Source organism: Jatropha curcas, chromosome 6, assembly GCF_041381405.1.
Source record: "Jatropha curcas cultivar XTBG-Jc1 chromosome 6, XTBG_Jcur_1.0, whole genome shotgun sequence".
NCBI lineage: Eukaryota > Viridiplantae > Streptophyta > Magnoliopsida > Malpighiales > Euphorbiaceae > Jatropha > Jatropha curcas.
Window position 1 is genome coordinate 28,170,651 of NC_143156.1, and position 21,327 is coordinate 28,191,977.

Below are 21,327 nucleotides of genomic sequence, written 5' to 3' on the forward strand. Positions count from 1 at the left end.
CTCAAAGTTTTCAAAAAAAAAAAAAAGAGAATTCAGAATAATAAGCTAGACTGATATTTTTTTGTATTTTTGAACACCTCATAATTAAAACCAAAATAAAATAAAAGTACATCTAAGAAGGCAAGAACTTTTCAAGTCTTGCATGCATGCACCATATGGAAAAATTTTGTCTAGATCCAGTGCATGACCTCATTTGTAGACCAAGCAAATGAAATTAGGGAATTTTTTAAAAATTGTTTCGACGTCTTTTTTTACCAAATGTATGAACAGAAATAAAAAAATATTAAATTTTATTAGTTTAGTTTATAGGTGGAGATATAAACAGAGTATAAATAAGTTTTTCTCTATGCCATGTAGCACGTACAAATATTATTAGAGTATGGATCCTTATCTTCAGGCAAAGGATGAAATTTATTTGCCTATCACTTATAACCCTCTAATTAAAAAAGTCAATCAACAAGTGAATAGTTAAGCCTGAGAATGACAAGATTGAAGTGTTGTGTCAAATTCAGTCACTATCCGAAGACTTATGCAAGTCTTTCTTTGCCTCTAAATTCTTTGATAAATTAACCATTATGCTACGTTTTCGTTACGGTCATGCAAATGTAATATTCATCGATCATATTTCCTCCAAACCATAATTTTTTAATAAATATGATATTTAAAATCTACAAACTAAGAAATTCGTAGCTAAACTATGTCTGGATGTCAGTTGTGAAGTGGATGGAAAAAGAAAAACAAAAGCAGAGAATAATGTTGGTTTTGACAATAGTTACGATCGAATTGATAATTACATTAAGAAAAACGATGATTTAATTACTATAACTGCCTAATAATAATTCTTTTTTTAGTTTAATGGTAAAGTGACATCGTGCATATATAATAAGGTAAAACGATGATTTTGAAGGTGAGTTCAAATTTCTTTTAACATTATATATCTTAAATATTATTATGTGAGTTTAAGTTTAATCTTAAATTTCATGAACAAAACAAATATAAATTAAAAAATAAGTGCACACATTATAAGTAAAGAAAAAAAATTATATTTGGTCATCATTCTCTTATAGTTATCTCAATAATTATTATATAAGGATATGTCAGGAAAATAATTCAATGGACAAAAGTATTCTGATTAATTTTTATTATTTATTAAATTATTAAGTTTTTGTTATTTGTTAAGCTATTTATATTTATTAGTATTAGTACTCTATTGAGAATTATGTTGATAAGGATTTCATATGCTTATTACATGCAAAGGTTTATTTTGCAAATCACTATAATCCTCTGAATAAAAGACAATCAGATCTTGTTCTAGAGATTGTGTTTGAGTTGTGTGACACCAGTGAACATGTTACTATTGATTAGGTTTGGAGATAGGTAAATAAAGCTTCTCATGCTTTAGCAATATTATCATGTTTCTATACTGGTTTTCATATGTAATTTGAGATTTCTTCTCACGAGATGCTCTTTTTATGTTGAATCTCTTTTTATTTCTGGTTCTATTCATTAATGAAGTTTCCTCTTCTTCTTTAAAAAAAAAAAAAAAGACAATCAACAAGCAAATTGTTAGAATTGAGAAGGACGAAATTGAATCATTGTGTCAAAATCAGTCGTTCTTTGAAGACTTGTGCAAGTCTTTATTTGCCCCACAATTCTTTAATAAGTTAAACATTATGCTATGTTTTCATTCCAGCCAAGCAATTTTAATCTTAAAGTCCAGCCAATGACTTATACAAGTCTTCCTGCCTCATTATTCAAACCAAATTTCCTTCAACCATCATTAAGGTCTATTAATCGAAAAATTCATAGATAGCGTGACGCATAGATATAGACTAAGGATTTTTTCGGTAAATTTAATTATTTTAGTAGTTATTAGTTATTTTAATTGTTGTTAGTTGTTTTAGTAGCTGTTAAATGTTAGTTGTTAGCTTTTTAACTAAGTAGCAATTGAAAACAAAAGTGCTTCGATAAAAATAACTGTTTGATAGACAATTAAATTTAAAATAATAAAAAGGACATTGAAATATTTACTTATAGTTATAGAATTAAACTCATTACAAAAAAGAAAAAAAAAAGATGACTTCACTGAATCTAAATTTTCAAAATTTAAGGGAGTAAAAATTGAAAAGTTCACTGTTTTATAAATAAAATTAAAAATTTTTGATATTTTACGGATCAATATTTTTAATTTTTATTATTTCTTGAATTCAAATGGATATATAAATAAATATTTTTAAAAAATTAAAAAAATATTAAAAAATTCATTTTCTAAATATAATGGAATTTTAGTCCGAGAAAGGAAAAACCAAAGACAGGTCTACCTGGCTGAAGTCCAATTCTTGGAACTTGGTATAGGTTTGTGGATGGTTAAGTTTTGGGCTACATTGGCTAAGCCTTTGAAGTTAGATTGAAGTTAGATTGGATAAATCAATAATATTTTATATTCTACAATTTCAAATAATAACTAATTATGTGTCTACGCCTTACACCAAATGTATAATTTTAGTTTTATTTTTTATTGTGTAAAATGTGCTTTTAATGAATAGATAAATCAATAATAAATACTAAGGAATTAAAAAAAATAAACCTGCTAGTCATAACTAATAAGGAACGAAAATAATAGTGAAAAATAATGAGAAATTGTTAATTTTTTTTCCATAATTATTTTCCACTCTTATGTTTGGATATAATGAAATAAAGAAAATAAATTTATTTGAAAAAGTAAAATTCTAGAGGAACCACTCCCTTGGTGGGTGTTGCAATAGCTCTATTTATGATATGTCCATCTATTATTTTAATATACTGATAAATTAATTGATTTATGAATTAACCATACTATAAATTTCAGAGTAAGAAAAATCATACTATAAATTAATCAGATATATAATTAGCAGAAATTATTACAAATTTTAAAGAAATACAAATAATTCAATTATAGATTTATAATAATTAGATTTATAATATTTAAGCCATCTCTTTGTTCGTTTGCGATCAAGGCATAATGTTTAATTTATTTAAATTGCTTCTTCTACAAGTTGATTGCAGCGAGAATCCATGAATGCATGAAGACAACCCTACTTGTATTTTTAATGAAGGAATAGTCTTGTCTAGTTGAAATGCCCGAATTTTTATTTTCGAAACTTTTAAACTTTTATTAAATTAAAAATCAAAAATTTTAACTGTGTGGGCTGCGAATATAATACAGTCTCGATTGATTCGAGCCTAAATTTGCCAATTGGCCCCAAACCCAAAAATATATTATCAGAAATTTCGATTTGAGAACACTTAAAATTTTCGAGAAATAATACGGAACTCCAGCTACTGATCTGTTATAAATATATGAGGGTATAACTACCATATAAATTAATTATCCTAAAATCAAATATCATTATTATTATTGTTTTAATTATTATTGAGTAAAATAAGGAAATGTTCTGAAACTTAAGTAAAATAATTAAAAATAAATCAAACCGAACCCGAAAACCAATTTGAATTTTTTGAAAACCAGGTGAAAATCCGTAAACCAAATAAAAATCGAGCCAAATTACTGATTTGGACCAAACCGGTTTGAATCGAACCGGAATAGTCTAGAATCTCAGATTTTCTTTCTCATTTTTTTTTTCTTTCTTCTTCTTCCTTCCCTCTGGAACGCCGACCCCAGTGGCTCCCCCTCTCCTTGGTCTCATTTTTCCGACCACCCGAACCAGCGCCTCCTCGCCGCACGTCCTTGCCAAGCCGCCGCCTCACCGCAGCTCCAGCCTCTCTTCCTCTCTCTGTCCTTTCGTCTTTGGCGAGCGCAGCTATCGCAGGGAACCTGCGATTTCGTCCGATCGGAAAATCACGTCGCAGCTCACTCGATTTTCTAGCGACTCCAATACCAGCGATCAGCGATGAAGCTTCGGTCTCTTCCTTTCTCGCATTCTCTCTTCTGTTTCCGGTTGGCGCAGCAAAACGATGAGCTACGATCGCGATTTGCTGCGTTTGGGACAGTCGACTCATCATTTCTCTGCTCCTCCAGCGAAACCAGCCAAGGATCGGCCGGTTGAGCTCTTCCATTCCCTCTAGCAACCTCACCGACCACGATTCTCTCCAGCTCTAGCCAAGCTAATGCCAGCAGAATCAGATCTTGGGTAGTAGAGCAAATTTCGGTCATTTTAACCGAAAAATTCCAACTTTCAGCTCGTTTTACAGCTAGGTAAGTTCATCTTTAACTTCCTTTTTGCATATTTTGTGAATTCTTTGTGCTAGGATATGGAATTTCATGTATTAGTCAAGCTAGAGTAAGGATTAAATCCTTATATATTCTATTTATGCAAATTTTAGGAAAAGGTTTGATTTTATTTACTAACTATAATTAAAACACATTCTAGTGAGTGTTTTGAAGTGATTCATGTAGCTTTAGATTAGAATTGAGTATTGAATTTAAAGTGGCAGCCTCTAGCTAAAGAAGATTATAGTTTTTGTTGAGTTAAGTCCATATTTGGTGGTAGAACTATGTCTTTCATAACTTGTTGTTAATGTAAAGGTTTAATGATTGAGATAGAACAAAATTGAGAATTTTCTTGAAATGGCAGCAACTATTTTTAATTATTCCTATAAAGTATTGCTGGATATAGTACATATGGGGTTGTAAGTTTAATTTTTGCAAGGGATTGGTTAATTGGTGGGTAATCTATGATTTCAGCATAGGAGAACTCTGAATTTTTGTATATCGGCAGCAACTACCTTGAGATCTTGTGTTGTTTTAGAAGGACAAATATATATAACGAGTGTACTTTTAAGATTTTCTTACTATTTTGATGTGTAAAAATTTTTAATTATAATTGATACACGGTTAAATGAGTTAGTACATATGGTTTTGTTTGATGAGGATAATGATTTACAGGTCAATAAACTGAATCATGAGACCCCAGTTAATTATGACAAGGAATATATAAGTTATAGATGTATATGATTGTTAATAGTATACAGTTGGATAGTTTTAACTAGTAGAATTGATGTTAAGCAAATAGCTATTTTCACTAATTTGCTTTTTTATTTATTTTCTTAACATTATATAGTAAGTTAAAGTTTGGCATTGACGATTAAATATTAATGTGATTGCTTTGGATGGAGGAAGGGAAATAAATTTGTTTAATTGCGCGATAGATGGGCTGTGTGTGTATTGATTGAAAAGTATTTAGTGTTATTTGATATTATCTAAACAGGTAGAAAGTCAAATTTTAGGAGAGGTTCTGCCAAAATTTTGATGGAACCTAGGCTAGTCTTAATTAATAATATAATTAATAGGTTTAATTAGATTAATTCTTTATCTCTACTTATATTATTATTATCATTAGTATTCATTTGTATTTAATTATCTATCTATTTTCATCATTATTGTTTATTATTGTTATTATTTATTTTATTATTGTTGTTTATTGTTAATACTATTTATTTGTTTATTTGCATTTGAATGGAGATGTCTAATTGTGCATTGTATTACGATGTTTAATTGATTAATATGCTTGCATTTAATTGCAATACTTGATTAATTGTGTTGTGATAATGTTATGCCTTGTATGTGTGGAGTTGGGATGAAGTGGATCACCATGGGTTTGTGAGGGCGGTCCACGAGACCGTTGGCCATATGGGAGATCGACACCCTGTATGCATCTGATGATATGATATGGATAATATGGATAAACCACAAGGTGGCCTCCTGTTGGTATGGAAAAGAAAAGAGAATGGAAAAACAATGAGAGACTGGTCAAGTGAGGATTAGACCGGTCGGCCATGTATGGGGGATCGGCTTCCTGGTGCACACATATAAGAGGGTGAGCCATGTGTGAGGATGGCTCGTTGGAGTTTCGGTGATGCCACTGACTAATTTCCATGTGATGTGATTATGTGAAGATGTTAATAATTGCGAATGCTGTTGTTGTGCCATTTGTGTGACTGCCTGCGTGATCATATAACTAGTTGGATGGCTAGATTTAATTATTTACATATTCGTGTGAATGCATGTGTTGTGCAATAATTCTTATTCATTAATAAACTCACATCTCTTTTGTTTAATCTTTCAGGAAGTAACTTTTCCTAAATCCCAGCTAAAACTCTGCTTCCTTCACTGTTAGAAAAGAATTCTCTAATTTTAGTATTAATTCATGAAATAGATAAATGTCCGAAAACTTATCTGTGTATAACAGTTAGTGACTCCGCAATTGTAGGAATTATATACCTTTAGCTGTGTATTAATATAGATGAAATAATTCTGTGAGCCCATATTATAAATGTGGTGTATTGTAAGATTTGTAAATGTTTAAGATGTTATAATTTGGGGCTGAATTATAATACTAATATAAGGTTTATTTTTGCATGGCAATATGGGCTAAGTACTTAGAATTTACATTGATATAATTGAATTTGTTTTTGGTTGGACTTACTACGGGCCTCGGGAGTCTTAAACTTACCTGGGCCCTAGTGCCGGTCCGGCCCATGGAAACGGACCGTGACACTAGTCAATGATTTTGATAACGTACTGTTGCTTCTACTATTTGATTAGGTCTTTCCAATTATTAATATAACCAATCTTGACTTAATTAAGCTATAATAAACCAACAAATATGTTTTGGAATTTGGGGATTTTAAGCTATTGGAAGAAAGGAATCCTATATTCCAAGTTGTCCTAAGACAAATTAATTAAATCCAAAACATATATACTTCTTGATTAGATTAAAAATTATATGTTTATATAGTTTGTATTTTATGCAATGTGTATTTCACGCTCCTTTTTTTGTTATTCGCAAAAAAAAAAAAAAAAAAAAAAAAGAAGTTGCAAACCTTTACTGTGGAATATAGAATTTTTTTTTAAATCGTTATTAAAATTATAAATATAGGTTGTGTTTGCCAATAGAATTTTTTTTCCATATATAATTTTAAATATCGGTTTCGGTTAGATCTTGATAGGCTTTTTTTATAGGGGGATGATTTTTACACGAATATCATGTCACCTCCATTAATTTCATATTCCATTTATTCATTTTTTTTTCCACAATTCCATTCAAAAATATGACACACAATTCACAAAGCTTCAACTCCAAGGGAAAGCGAGTTGCTCAAAGCGTGGAAGAAATTGATTTAAACGATCCGTTGATTAATTTTTCACCACAATTTAATGATGAAGTTCAATATCAAACTCTAGTTGAGGAACATTATATTCGTCGTCATCCACCATAAGAAGAAGCTACATCTCCTAATATTTCAATAGGTAAACCACTAAAATCAGATATTTTCAAGAAGCATTTTACAAAAAATTGTTCAAGATAACGGAGAAATCAATGCGGTTTGATGTAATTATTGCAAAAAAGAATATTCATTCACGCTTGGAGGAGGCTATGGCACTCTCAATAGGCATTTAAAATCACATCATGGATGTAACTCAAACTCAATTATCGTCATCAAGGTATGGTGATCCTAACACTCCTCTATTTAAATATAGTGATGAAACTAATAAAATTGAAATGGCTAAAATGATTTGTATGGAACGATTATCTTTTTCATTTAGTGAAAAAATTGGATTTAATAGCTATTGTAAAAAAGCATTAAATCCTTTAGCAAAAAAAAAAAAACCTAGGAATACACTTAAAAGGACTATTTTATCTATTTATTTGAAAGAAAAAGAAATTTTAAAAAATGTATTTGCAAATTTTAATGGTAAAATTGCTATTTGTTGTGATATTTGGTGTGATGCTTGGCAAACAAATTCTTATATGGGTGTTACTTCCCATTGGATTGATAATGAATAGAAAATTCAAAAATGAATTATTGCACTTAGAGTTTTTGATGACCATAATATTTTTACCATGTTAAATATTATTTTAGAAGAATATGGTTTGACTAAAAAAATTTTTACAATTGGTTTTGATAATGCTAGTGCAAATACAGCATCAATAAATGAATTAAAATTTCTTTGCCAACCTAAATTTGGTGGATAATTTTTTCACACTAGATGTGTATGTCATATTTTAAATTTATGTTGTTCAAGATGCATTAACAACATTAAATGTATTTTTACGTCCAATAAAAAATGCTTTAAATCATTTATGGACACATGGATATGTTAAAAAAGAATTTAAAAATTTTTATCACTCGTTGGGAAAAAAATATAAAAAAAATTTCAAGAGATATTCCTACAAGGTAGAATTCAACTTATAAAATATTAAATGAGTCTTATGAATATAAAGATATTCTTTCTTCGTTTATGCAATTGCATGCATCACATTTGCAGCTTTATCCAACCAATTGGACTATTTGTAAAAAAGTATTAGATATTTTGCAAGTTTTTGAAAATTGCACAAGAATTTTTAGTGGTGTTTATTATCATACTTCCTATTTATTTTCATTTCATTGTTTGGCCATAAGTAGTGCCATAATTGAAAATGAAAATGATGATGATTTACAAGAATGTATTTTAATGATGAAAACTAAATGGTTAAAATATTATACTGAAATTCCGGATATAAATTTAGTTGCATTTTTTCTTTGCCCTAGATTTAAGTTAGTCGCATTAGAAGAATTTTTTCGTCTTTATTATGGATCTTTTAATATTGAAGTAGATTATTTTTCTCTTACTAATAATGTTTTAAGGTATATCCGTCAATTGTGTGATGAGTATTCTAAATTAGTATCTCCCCTTCCTCAAGTATCACATCCACAAACTACACAATCCACTAAATTTCATTCTACACATTTTACTTTCACGCAAAATGTTTCAAAAAAACCAAGGGAGAGTCCACATTCATACACAGAAATTGAGACATATATTAGCACAGATTTTGAGTTTTTAGGTGATGATGCGGATGAAGACCCAACAAAATTTGACATTTTGGGTTGGTGGAAGAAGCATGCAAATCGCTTTCCAGTCTTAGCTTCAATTGCAAAAGATATTATTGCTTGTCCAATTTCTACTGTTACAGTGGAACAAGCTTTTAGTGCGAGTGGACAAATTTTAGATCCAACACGATCAAGATTATTGCCAAATAATGTGGAAATGCAAGAATGTGTTGACGATTGGACTAGAGCGGCATTGAGAACTCAAAACCAACAAAATTCAAGCGACGATGATGATTCCGGCTCATTAACGGTGACTAGTGGCACCGATAACTAAAATTAATTGTAATAATTGGGAGGTTATTTTCCATTGTAATAAAAAAAGAACTACGTGGGCTTTGATTTCCTCTAATTTACAAGAGGATACGTAGGCAATTAAATTAAAATTTTTCAATTTTAATTTAATTCAAGCCCAAAATAAACAAAATTATAATTTTCTATCTTAGTGAGTTAGCAAAATTTGTAAATTTAATGTAATAATAGTTCTAAGTTAATAGAAGTTTTTCTTTTAAAATTTTATAATAATTTATTTAGTTAATAAAATCTAAATATTTTAAAATTATTATTTATTTATGTATTCGGAATCAAAATTTTATTATTTTTTAAAAATTTGTGTAATACCGGAACCAAATCGGAACAGTAATTCGAACCGTCGGTTCATCGGAACCGTGCCGGAACCGGAACCGGAGGTTCAAGGGTTGGTTCCGATTCAAAATTTTAAACATCTTGAACCGGCGGATCAATGAACCGGAACCGGCAGTTCATTCAACCGGCCATGCCTACCCGTGAACATGTGCTTCCTGTTGGGATTTTATAGCTAAGTTCTTATCCAATCACTTAATTATAATATTTAAGAGTAATTTAAAATCTTTTTTTTTTCAACTGTGAGTACCTTAAAATCTTATCTCTTATGCTTCAAGATTTTCATATGATGCCAAATGACATTATACTAATAGTCTCAATTGATGATTCTAGCTATAGTATGTTAAATAGCATAATTCAAACAAATTTTAAAAAAAAAAAAAATATGTTAAAAAATGTTTATGATATTGATAGATTGCTGAAATTCCATCGTGTATATACTAATAGTTGCTAATGTGATCTCACAATTTGACTCCAAGAACCCTAATCATCCAGCAATTGTGCATTAATTCCCATAATTTAGAATGAGGTCCCATTTTTGCATAGACAATAATTTGATTACTTAAAGAAACCCTAATCCAAATCATTCATCATGGAAATTTCTATTAGAATATTATAATAATGTGAAGAGAAAATCTTACATGATTATATGAGTAGGTTGATTATTTATATATAATTCCAAATATATTTAATTAGACTTATATAAGAAGTGTCTGATTAATGAAACACGTTTATATTAGACGTAAATAATATATTAATGCATCCATGTTACTGTCACAACCCAATACCATGAGCCGGAACGGCACTAGGACCCCAGTAAGTTTAAGGCTCCTGAGGCCCGTAGTAAGCCTAAACTACCAAACTCATACTCGCCACGCAAAATCCTAGGAGTAATAAGCCCATATAAATTCGTGTATATATATGGCCCAATTTCAATATCTCGAATAAAACATAATTTGAGCCTAACAATAATACTTATCATTCATAATATGGGCTACTTATTAATACATACACTTAGAAAAATAATTAAAACTTTTATGGTTTCATAAAATTATTATACCTATTTTAATACATGACTAGAGGTGCATAAATCCTACAACTGTGGAATTCACTAACAAATAAATATAAATATAAATAAGTTCTCATACATATAACTATTTAATTAATTAATGAAATTAGAAAATTTTTTTTGCAGCTCTGCGGTGAAGGAAACATAGCTTTACCAGGACAAGAAGAATCTACTTCCTGAAAAAATTAAACAAAGACATGTAAGTTTTATAAAGAATAATAATTATTGCACAACACATGCATTCACACGAATGTGTAAATATATCCATCTAGTCATCCGACTAATTATATAATCAAGCAAACGATCACACAAATGACATAACAACAGCAATAAAAAATATTATATCATCAGATATGCACACGGGGCGCTGATCTCTCCATACCTGCCCGATGATATCGAAAACCACCCTTACAAACTCATGGTGACCCATTTCATCCCAATTCCACACGAACAAGACATAGCAATAGCACAACACAAATAATCAAACAATACAATTAAATGCAAGCATATTATGTAATTAAACACTATCATGCAAGGGCGTAAATAAACATTCATATATCAATTCAGGAGTATTAATTAACAATATAAAAACATTGATCATTACATTAGTTTATATATAAAATGGTATCAATTATCTGCAATAGCTACTGTCCATCGAATACAGGTTCTCTTGCTTAAACTTATATACTATGTTTACTGAACTGAGAATTTAATTCACGACTTCATTTGATTTATAGTTTAACTATATTATCCTTCAATAATTTTTCTTTGAAATAATATTCTTTAAGCACCGTTGCAAGTAATTTTAATTATTCTTGCAGTATTCTGCCAATACCCATCTTCCTCAATACCATTTCAATTTATATATGGATCAATCATATCTATTAATTAAGGAAATTATATATTTGCATTCCAAGATCCTATGATTGCTTTTTAATTAACTATTTATTCGAAATCAACTTATTTAACTAAAATTTTCAAATTTAGAATTTATACCAAAAATTATGAACTGGGTCTTAGAGTGTACTGAACAATTCCACGATCCACGCGAGGGGAAGAGGATTCTGCCTCTTGGGACCAACCGGAGAATCGCTGGCTGGTAGCCGGACCGCCGCCGCCGCCGTTAACGGTGGCCGGCAAGTTGTAGATGCCCAGAATCGACCATTCCTCGCACCACCCGGCTCAGTTTTCATCGAGGAGTCCGTTTTTGGCGTTAGTTGCGCAAGATCGGCCTTCTATTCGACCGGAGCGGGATCGACAGGACCTAGAGTCGCCGCTAACGAAGTAGCGTCACCGTCTATCCAGGAGAAGGGAACCGCTGTTGCTTGAGTCGCCGTGCTCGCCTGAGTCGCAGTGAAGAGAGAACTCAACTTGAAGCAGCGGCTGGAGGCTGGTGGCCCTGCTGCGGCTCGAACGGAAACAGAGGGAGAGAGGAGCTGAGGCACGACGGCAAGGAGAAGGCGGCGCAACGAACTCCGTCGAATTCATCTCTGGTGACCGGAAAAGAAAAAAAAAACAAGAGAAAGGGGGAGACGAGGTGGTCGGCGACGGGCCTGTCGCTGCACCCCGCCAGAAGAAAACAAGGAAGAAGAAGAGGAAAGAAAGAAAGAAAGAAAGAAAAGAAGAAAAAAAAATCTAGGAACTCAGTGATTTGACTTGGTTTTTGATTGGTTTACGTTTTTCACTTGGTTTTTTAAAAATTCAAACTGATTTATAGATCTGTTTTAGGACTAATTAAATATTTTTGGCTTAATTTTACTAGTTAGAGTTTATAATTAATTTTTTAAATCAAGAATCTTTGAAAATAATTTTTTGAATCGTTTCAGTCATGCATAAATAATATATTATTTACGCCATGAATATGCAAAAATTTCAAATAAATAATAAGTATGAAAAATAAAATATAAAAATTTTAAATGTCTTATTTATTATATATATTTATTAAAAATAAATTATATCCTATTAAGTAATAAATTGTAATTTTTTTATTAATTATCTTTAAGAGTATTTTAAAACATTTTAAATTTCTTTGAATAGCATAATTAGTAGCATCAACGGATAAAATTCTGCTGCTAACCTGTTTGTAGAACCAATTCTCAGCAATGGAAGAAAAAATAAATTTATGTTATAACTTTAGAATCGAATAAAATTCAGTTGCTAATTAACACATTTGTAGAACCCTTTGTCAACTCTTGAAACAAAGATTTGTTAATTAAAATAAAAATAATATGATGAAGGAAACTAATATAATCAATTTAATTAAAAATTATTATATACTTTTAATCGATAAATAAATAAAGAGGATCTATCTTTTTAAAATATTTTATGATAATGCGATTCAAGAGGAAAAACTTGTAAACTTGTAATTATTCATGATTACTAAATAATCATAGTTAATCCATAAATCTATAGATCTAAATTATAAGAACTAAGTAAAAACTATTCTATTAATTTGTAAATAAAGAGAGTTAAGATTATAACAGCAAACTCAATAATTTCAAATTAGCAAAAGTTTAATGTAACAATTCTTGAGAGTCAAAAGCAATAGATCTTGATAATCAAAAGCAATTAAAATTAAACATATATATAATGGTCTGATAGGACAAATTCCTAATCATAATGAGATTAAATTTATAATATTAATATAATAAAAATAATATTTTGATATCATAAATAGAATAGGATTAGTAATGCTACTTTTATATATACTAGTTCTTTTTATCACGTGCGATATATGTTGACTATATTTGTAATCATATTCTGATTTTTTATACCTGTTTAGCTTTTCTATTTATATAATTAAAATATAAATTGCTATTTAGATTACAATAAATATAGTGATTTTTATATATAGAGTAATTTTTTTAATTATATGTCTTGAACTGTAATATCTCATTAAAAAACTTGATATATTTATTTCTTACTTTAAAATATCAATTTAAATAAAAAATATATCATTCATATTCTCGTCAACTTACTGGTTCATATAATTTTTATTATACAGTAGTTGCTTTTATTTTTTTATTTAACTACCAAATTGATTTATAAAAATCATCATATAGCTTTTATTTTACGTTTTATAATTAAATATCATGTTTTGTTAATAACTTTCACTATAATCTATTTTAGTAAATAAATATACTTTAATAATAGAATAAGAAACTAATATAATACATCAAATTAAATATTTATAAATAATAATATTTTTTTATTTTTTTATCCAATCAAAATAATGAAATCATTTAAAAAAAATTATTAATAATTTTTTATATTCCTTAATAGAAAGAATAGGATTTGAATTTAATAAGATATAATTATAATTAATCAAATTTGAGATAAAAATAATAATTTTTTATCTTATTTTTTTACCAACTAAATTAGAGTGCAATTTGTAATTAAAGAAATTTAACAATACTTTTTATAAATTAAAATCTTAATATTTATATATATTTATTTAAAATAAATTCAAAAAAATAAAAATTTTCAAATGCCTTATATTTACACATATTCATTTAAAATAATAATGTTGAAGATAAATTACAATAATATTAAATAAAAATATAAATAATAAATAATAAATAATAATAATAAATAATTGAAATTATTAAATTATTATTAATAATTTATATAATAATATAATAAAATATAATATAATGGGACACAATAAGATAATAATAGTAAAATTTTAAATTTTCAAATATTTAATTATCTATATGTATTTATCTATTAAAAAAAATAAAAAAAAACACCTAATCAAATTATAGAGGTATTATATATATTTTTCTATGTGAAAATTTTTTAATTAACCATGACTAAGGTTCTTTTAGAGTATCTTAAAATTTAAAAGGACAATATATCAAATCTCATTATACCCTCCCCTCATTCCCATTTTTATATATAATATAAATAGATAAATAGATACATAGATATAATAATAAAATATTATATATATATATTTTTAAACTTAAAATTTTTAACTGTTGATCATCCCACACATATATGTTCAATTTATTTAAAAATAAATTTTAGAAATTAAAAATTTAAAATTTGAAAGGTTTAATTATATATATTCTATTTGAAAATTTATTTTTTTTAAAAAAAAAATCCAATCAACTTACACAAACATAAGGAAAATAATAATATTATAAAGGAATTTACTTTTTTTTCTTTTTTAATTGTTTTAAATTATAATAAAAATATAATCAAATAATTTGTATACCTTTTAAGTTTGAAATTTTCTCTTATATTGTGTATATCTTTTAATGTTAGAACTTCATCTTTTTATTGTAGATGCATAAATAGTTAAAAATAAGTTAAATATTTTAATCAAGTTAAATCTAACTGAGTTTATGTAATTTATATTTAAAATAATTTATTTTAATAATTTGTATACCTTTTAAGTTTAAAATTTATTAATTTAAAAAAATTAATTTAAATATAATCAATTTAATAAATAAAAAATCTGAACTCCAGTGAATTTTCACTTATACTAAATATAAAAAAATATAAATTTATATTTAAATTATATAGAATTCATTTAGTCCAAATAAAATTCAAATAAAATCGTTAATATTTCGTAGAACTTATGAATAATAATAAAAAATTTTAATTTTTTATATGTTTGGCCAAATAAGAAAATCATTATATATGATATTATAAAGAAATTTTGCTTCACAATCTTTAATCAAGTGGTTTTACTTAATAAAATGAGGGATAACTTTTGAAACTAATTTTACGTAGGTGAAAATACACGATCACCTTAATTTGAAACCACACCGAATTAAATTAAAATTAAAATGAATTTTCAAAATGAAAACAGCCTCAAATTAAATATAATTTAAAATCTATTTAGTTCAATCAGTTTTACATACACTTTTAGGTTGGTCAATTTAAGCCTTTCACTAAAAATAAAAATCGAATAAAAAAATTCAATTTATCCATGCAAACTAAAACCAACTTAAATCAGTTTTACCCGATGTTTTAATATCCTTAAAATTAGAAAACATCCCTAAAATTGCAAAGGGATATAAGTTCTCTTTTCCTGGAGAAATCTTAGGCCATTAATTAATATAATAATTAATTAATTAATCTAAGAATAATATTTTTGAACATATTGAATAACTCCAACTAAGTGTAAAATTGACAAAGTATATTTTACAATTCCTTTATACTTACCATTCTCTTTCTCTCTCTATTCTTAGATATCCGGTATGAGATAAATGGTTTAAACGTGTGTATATATATTTGTCACGACCCATTTCCATGGACTGGACCGGCACTAGGACCTGGGTGGGCTTAAGGCCCCCGAAGCCCGTAGTAAGCCTGTACTATTTAAAACTCGCATTCTATTCACAATTGTGGATTCAGGCCCAATAATTTATTTCACAATTATATCCAAAGTACAATCCAAAAAATAAATGTCTATACTCTATTTATTCATTTACAACCTAGTTGGAATACAATTGCGGAACTCTACTCCATAATTCACTATTCTTTGCATTTACATATTCACTGCAATGATTATTACTCCTATCGATCCGTATCTCGTTCGCTCGATTGGACTCTAGGATTCTTCTTTTCATCTATTACCTGGGGAGGTTGGAGGGGGGGGGGGGGGTGAGTACTAGACTCAGTGAGCAGGATTAGATAACCCTCTCACCCCACACAGTCATACAAATGCTAAAATATTTTTATGTGGTCACCCGTTTAGTTATATGATCATGCAGTTTGGCACACAAATGGCAATACAACAGCAATCACAGTTATTATCACCTTCATATAATCACATCACGTGGAAATTAGTCAGTGGAGTCACCGAAACCCGATGAGCCGTCCCCACACATGGCCCATCCACTCACATGTGCACCAGGGAGCCAATCCCCCATTCTGGCGTCACGGTATAATCTTCACACGACCGGTCTTCTCATTATTTTTCCATTCTCTTTTCTTTCTCTTCTTTTTTTTTTTTATTTTTTTTATACCGACAGGCGGCATCCCGGTCGTCTCCCTCAAATCTAGATCATCAGGCGCACACAACAGGAGGCCACCCTGTGGGCAACGATCAAATCTAGATCATCAGGTGCGCCCAAAGAGGCTACTCTGCGGTTAACGGTAACGGTAACGGTAACGGTAGGTGCACATGGGGGCGCCGATCTCCCATTTACCCGGCTAATCATAATCAGGATCCATATAACGGTAACGGTCTCACAAACCCATGGTGACCCACTTCATCCCAATTCCACACAAACAAGGCACAGTAATATCACAGCACAAGTAATCAAGCAATATTTAATATCAACAAATAGTGCATCACAATATGGCAATAATGCATGATAACATTTAGCCGTGAATGCATGAATGCAGGCGGATGAGGCGAATTATCTAACACTACTCACAGTTCTTTGTCTTCACCTTTCGGGACTTTATAAACATCTAAAAATAATAAGAAAATTCTAAATAAGATGTCTAATTCGAGAAATGTATCTCTTCTTAATTATTAGTTTTGGTTACTAGTCATTTTACTCACATTTCAAACTAAATTGTATATTTATAATGTTTTCTTATTTATTTATTTATTCCAATTTATAACCTTTAGATAAAATTTCTAGTTCTTCGGTGAGGAATATTTTATATCAATAATAATAATAATGATATTATAATATTTTATAATACCTAAAGTTTTAGTCGTCACTACTTGTTAATAATATAACTAATTTAATTCTTCATTAAATGCTTTACTGAAAATTCGGCAGCATTTCCTCTATAAACTGGACTATCCAAATTTTACATAATCTACATGTCAACACATAGCCCATCCATCGGGCAATTCACATTAACTGATCCCATCCGCCATAACCATCATTCATCCGTTCATTCAATTCACACAGTCCATTATAATTAATTGTTCTATAACTATTTATTTGTTAATAAAATTCCTAAAATTTATTATTAGCTAGGAATTTATATTTCAGTACCAACCTCATAGTTATAATTAATATTCATGAAATATATTGAACAATATTTAATTTAATTTACTTAAATACTTAATTAAGTTCATTAATTAATTAATTCGAACTTTATTCAAAAATTGCGAATTAAGCTTTAGTGTGTACCGATTGAAAATCAGATTTTATTTCCGTAATCCGCGCGAAGAGGAGAGCATTCTGTCTTTTGAAGTCTCGCCGGAGTGTCGCCAGCCGGTCGCCGAACCACCGCCGCCGCCGTACACGGTGGCCGAAAAAGTCAAATCTTCACCAAAATTGACAAACAATATATCATTTTATTCGTTTCGATGAGAGGATCACTAATATGTATTCAAATCAAGGTGGGTATGAACTATTTGGCCGAAAATTGACCGGAAAGGTTCGGTGATACCCATTTTGGTTTTTCGATTTCGGCTATTACAGTCGACGAGGAGGCCATCAAATGAAAGAGGAAGAAGAGAGGAGTCATTTGGTACTCACCTTGCGCTCTAGGCTTGCCTGAAATGGCGTGAATCGCCGGAGAAAGGTGTCGCTACGGTGGCCGAAACTTCAAGCTCTTCCCCTTCAAAATAGACGCAGTTTCAATTCAAGTCAAAGCCATATTCTTCTTCCTTGCGTTGAGTAGATGTTTTTAGAGTATTCATTTGCCGGATTTGGTGGCCGGAGGACGGAGATCGAAGGAGAGGAAGAGAGGGTCACGCAGAGAAGAAGAAGAAGAAGAGAAGGAAAGAAAAGAAAGAAAGAAGAATCGTGCAGCTTCTAGACCATTCCGGTTCGATTCAAACCGGTTTAGTCTAATTCAATGATTCGGCTCGATTTTTGCTCGGTTTGCAAGTTTTTCATTTGGTTTTCAGATTATTCGTGTGGTTTTCGAAAAATCAATTTGATTTTCGAGTCTGGTTTAATTTATTTTGATTATTTTAGTTAGGTTCTATAACATTTCTTCAATTTACTTAATGTTAATATTAATAATCATAATATTCGATTTTTTTAAGATAAATTTCGATAACGTGTTTTGGGCTTGAGCCCAACTTCGTAAACTTGGGCTTGAATTGAGGCAATTTTATACTTGCAGTCCACATGATTAAAATTTTTGATTTTTGATTTAATAAAAATTCAAAAGTTTCGAAAATAAAAATTCGGGGTATTACAATCTCCCCCCCTTAAGACAATTCGTCCTCGAATTGAATCTAGTGGGAAAGAATAAGAATGGACGCATGGAAAATTTTAAAGTTATAGAAATTGCTTCCAAAACCAAGGAGACAGATCGAGGAAACGAAGTGAATGTTACCGTCAATCGTCATATTTAGAATAAAATTTCGTTCAATCTATATAGTACCACCTAGCTGAAGTTTATCAGAAGGTTTATTACATTAATCTCCAAACTATCATCAGACGGTTGCTAAGAAATCTTTCTTTAAATAAAAATCTTATAATTAACCCATCTTTTCAATAAAATGTTTACTATATATATTAAAGTTTATTACGCATTTCTTTATGAAAACCAGATATATAATTTGCCAAAAGCAAAACAATTTAAAATGTAATTTATTTATAATCAAAATAGATTTATTTAACGTGCATATGTTATGACTAAATCTTTTCTTAATCTAAGATGAAAAACTGTTACCTGAATCCAAAATTTTAAGAAAAATTCTCTTGTAACTTTCGTTATCTATAATATCGCAGGGTTATTCAAGCTCACTCTATCAGTTCTTTTTATACAAGTTCTATTCTTCTTATAATATTTATATCGTATGCTAGCGCAAGTATTTAATAGCTCTTTTACTAAAGACATCCCTGCACTATTAGTTATCTCCACACTTTCTATTTAATCGTCATCCCTACGTCTAACACTCATTCCTTATCTAACATTTATCATTAAAAGCTAACTTTCATAACAACCTCTCATACTTTCATAATAACCTCTCATTTCACTTATGTTGTTTATTAATTCATCCTAAGAATATTGAAGCATATTTTTTTTTAATTATTCCATTAATTGTAATTTATCCCATTTATCTCATTAACAATATTTCAACCTAACATTTATTATTTGCCTCAACTATTTACCTTTTACCTAATACCTATCAATATATAAAAGTCTTCAATGAAATTTCTTAAGTCCCAACTTCATGTTCCCTTAGCATCCAAATATTACATCGAATAAATAGGCATCAACCATTCTATTTCCTTTCTCAAATTTTGCGTCAGCTAAGTAATTTATTCGTTTCTATATGGCACTTCAGTGTATGCCTTAATTATGGAATAATAACAAGGCCCTAAGTAGCATTTATAGTACATAAGCTAATTGTTTCATCTTCCATCCCTATCTTTAGTTCATTAGTCTTTTTCTTATTGAAGTGTATTTAATTCTTTACATTTATCCATTTAACCTTATCATCTCTAGTTTCTCAGGTTAGCACAAGGCCACCTGGTGTTATTATCTAGACCTCAGCTTAGTTTAGGTCTTTCCTCCATGTCAAAATTTTTATCAATTACCTTACGATTCATTTCACTAGTTTCATTTCTTCTATTTCATGTAAAGATTTTAATTTATTAATTTTAAAATATATCGAAGAGTCCGAAGAGATTAATTGCTGCATGTTTAAATTTCATTTATTAACATCTCTTTTAATTCCAAAACGTCCCCTAGAGCTGAATCATTTTCTTATAATCTAGTAAGCTACCTGAAAGTTTAAATTTAAATATCGAGTCCCTCTAGCTCTGCTGTCTCACAATTCATTATAATCTAAAAGGCATAATACTTCAAATTTCAATTCTTAATGTATCTATCTCTGAGTATCAACGAGATATTAGGTTCTATTTCAATAAATTCATTTATATTAATAGTCTACAACACTAGCTGTCTCATAATGTGAATTTCATCAAATGAGTGTACTAACTAAGAGTTTGTAAGTAATTTCCACATTCTCCTTTATTAATATTCTCAATACACATTATATTCCATCCATTTGATTTGTTAGATTCATCGTTTAATCCAAAATTCGACTAATGAGTTAACAACTACCGACTAGCTTGACCATTCTATGGGTAACTGACTATTTAAAAATTTTAAAATAGCTTTCCTTTTTCACTTTTAAAAGCATCGGCATGTCACTCACATATAACTTTGAAATTCTTTTCATAGAAATTTGCATTTCACTTTCATTTCCTTTAAAAACCAATATCAATGGTAATATAAAATATTTTCATAAAGTTTGAAAATCATTACTCAGTGTATTTTCTAAAAACCCTTTTGTATTTAACAAAAATGAATTGTCTATCTCCACGAGAACAGTCATCAAATCATCTAATTCAAGTCTACTGTTACCTATTTCATTCCTAAATGATCCCCTTAAACCAAGAATATTCTAATCTCCATCATTATTGTTCCTTTCGCTGTTACTAGTCTATCAAGTAAATTGATCCACACTTAAAATTTTTTTTTTCCATAATTTATCTTTATTTGTGATTTATTATTTATATTTATATTTATAATATTATTTTTCTTACAGCTGAACTTTACTCTTTCCCGATTTGTTTCTAATTATTTATTCTAGTATTCCACAACTAATTAATTACACATATTATCAACTCTTCTTCTATTTAACACCCCTTAGTCTTATCTAAATTCTTTAGCTTTTTGATTCATGTTAATCTTTCTTTTATCTTCCATATCTTCTTAGTGTACCCAACCTCATTTAAGTCTTATCCGTAAAAGAGTTTAATGATGGGTACATAAATCTATGGTGTAAAACC

The 21,327-nt window shown here is 29.1% G+C and overlaps 2 long non-coding RNA genes across 2 annotated transcripts; one reads left to right on the top strand and one right to left on the bottom strand.

Annotated features, from left to right (window-relative positions):
• The first annotated feature begins 3,647 nt into the window (after window positions 1-3,647).
• LOC149495864 (uncharacterized) lies at window positions 3,648-6,358 on the top strand. Its single transcript, XR_016321130.1, has 2 exons — window positions 3,648-4,195; window positions 6,066-6,358. It is a non-coding gene; the product is annotated as an uncharacterized LOC149495864 (long non-coding RNA).
• Window positions 6,359-10,527: 4,169 nt separating this feature from the next.
• LOC149495865 (uncharacterized) lies at window positions 10,528-12,293 on the bottom strand. The gene is made up of 2 exons (XR_016321129.1): window positions 11,579-12,293; window positions 10,528-10,758 (listed from the first exon to the last, which is right to left on the bottom strand). It is a non-coding gene; the product is annotated as an uncharacterized LOC149495865 (long non-coding RNA).
• Between the last annotated feature and the right edge of the window lie 9,034 nt (window positions 12,294-21,327).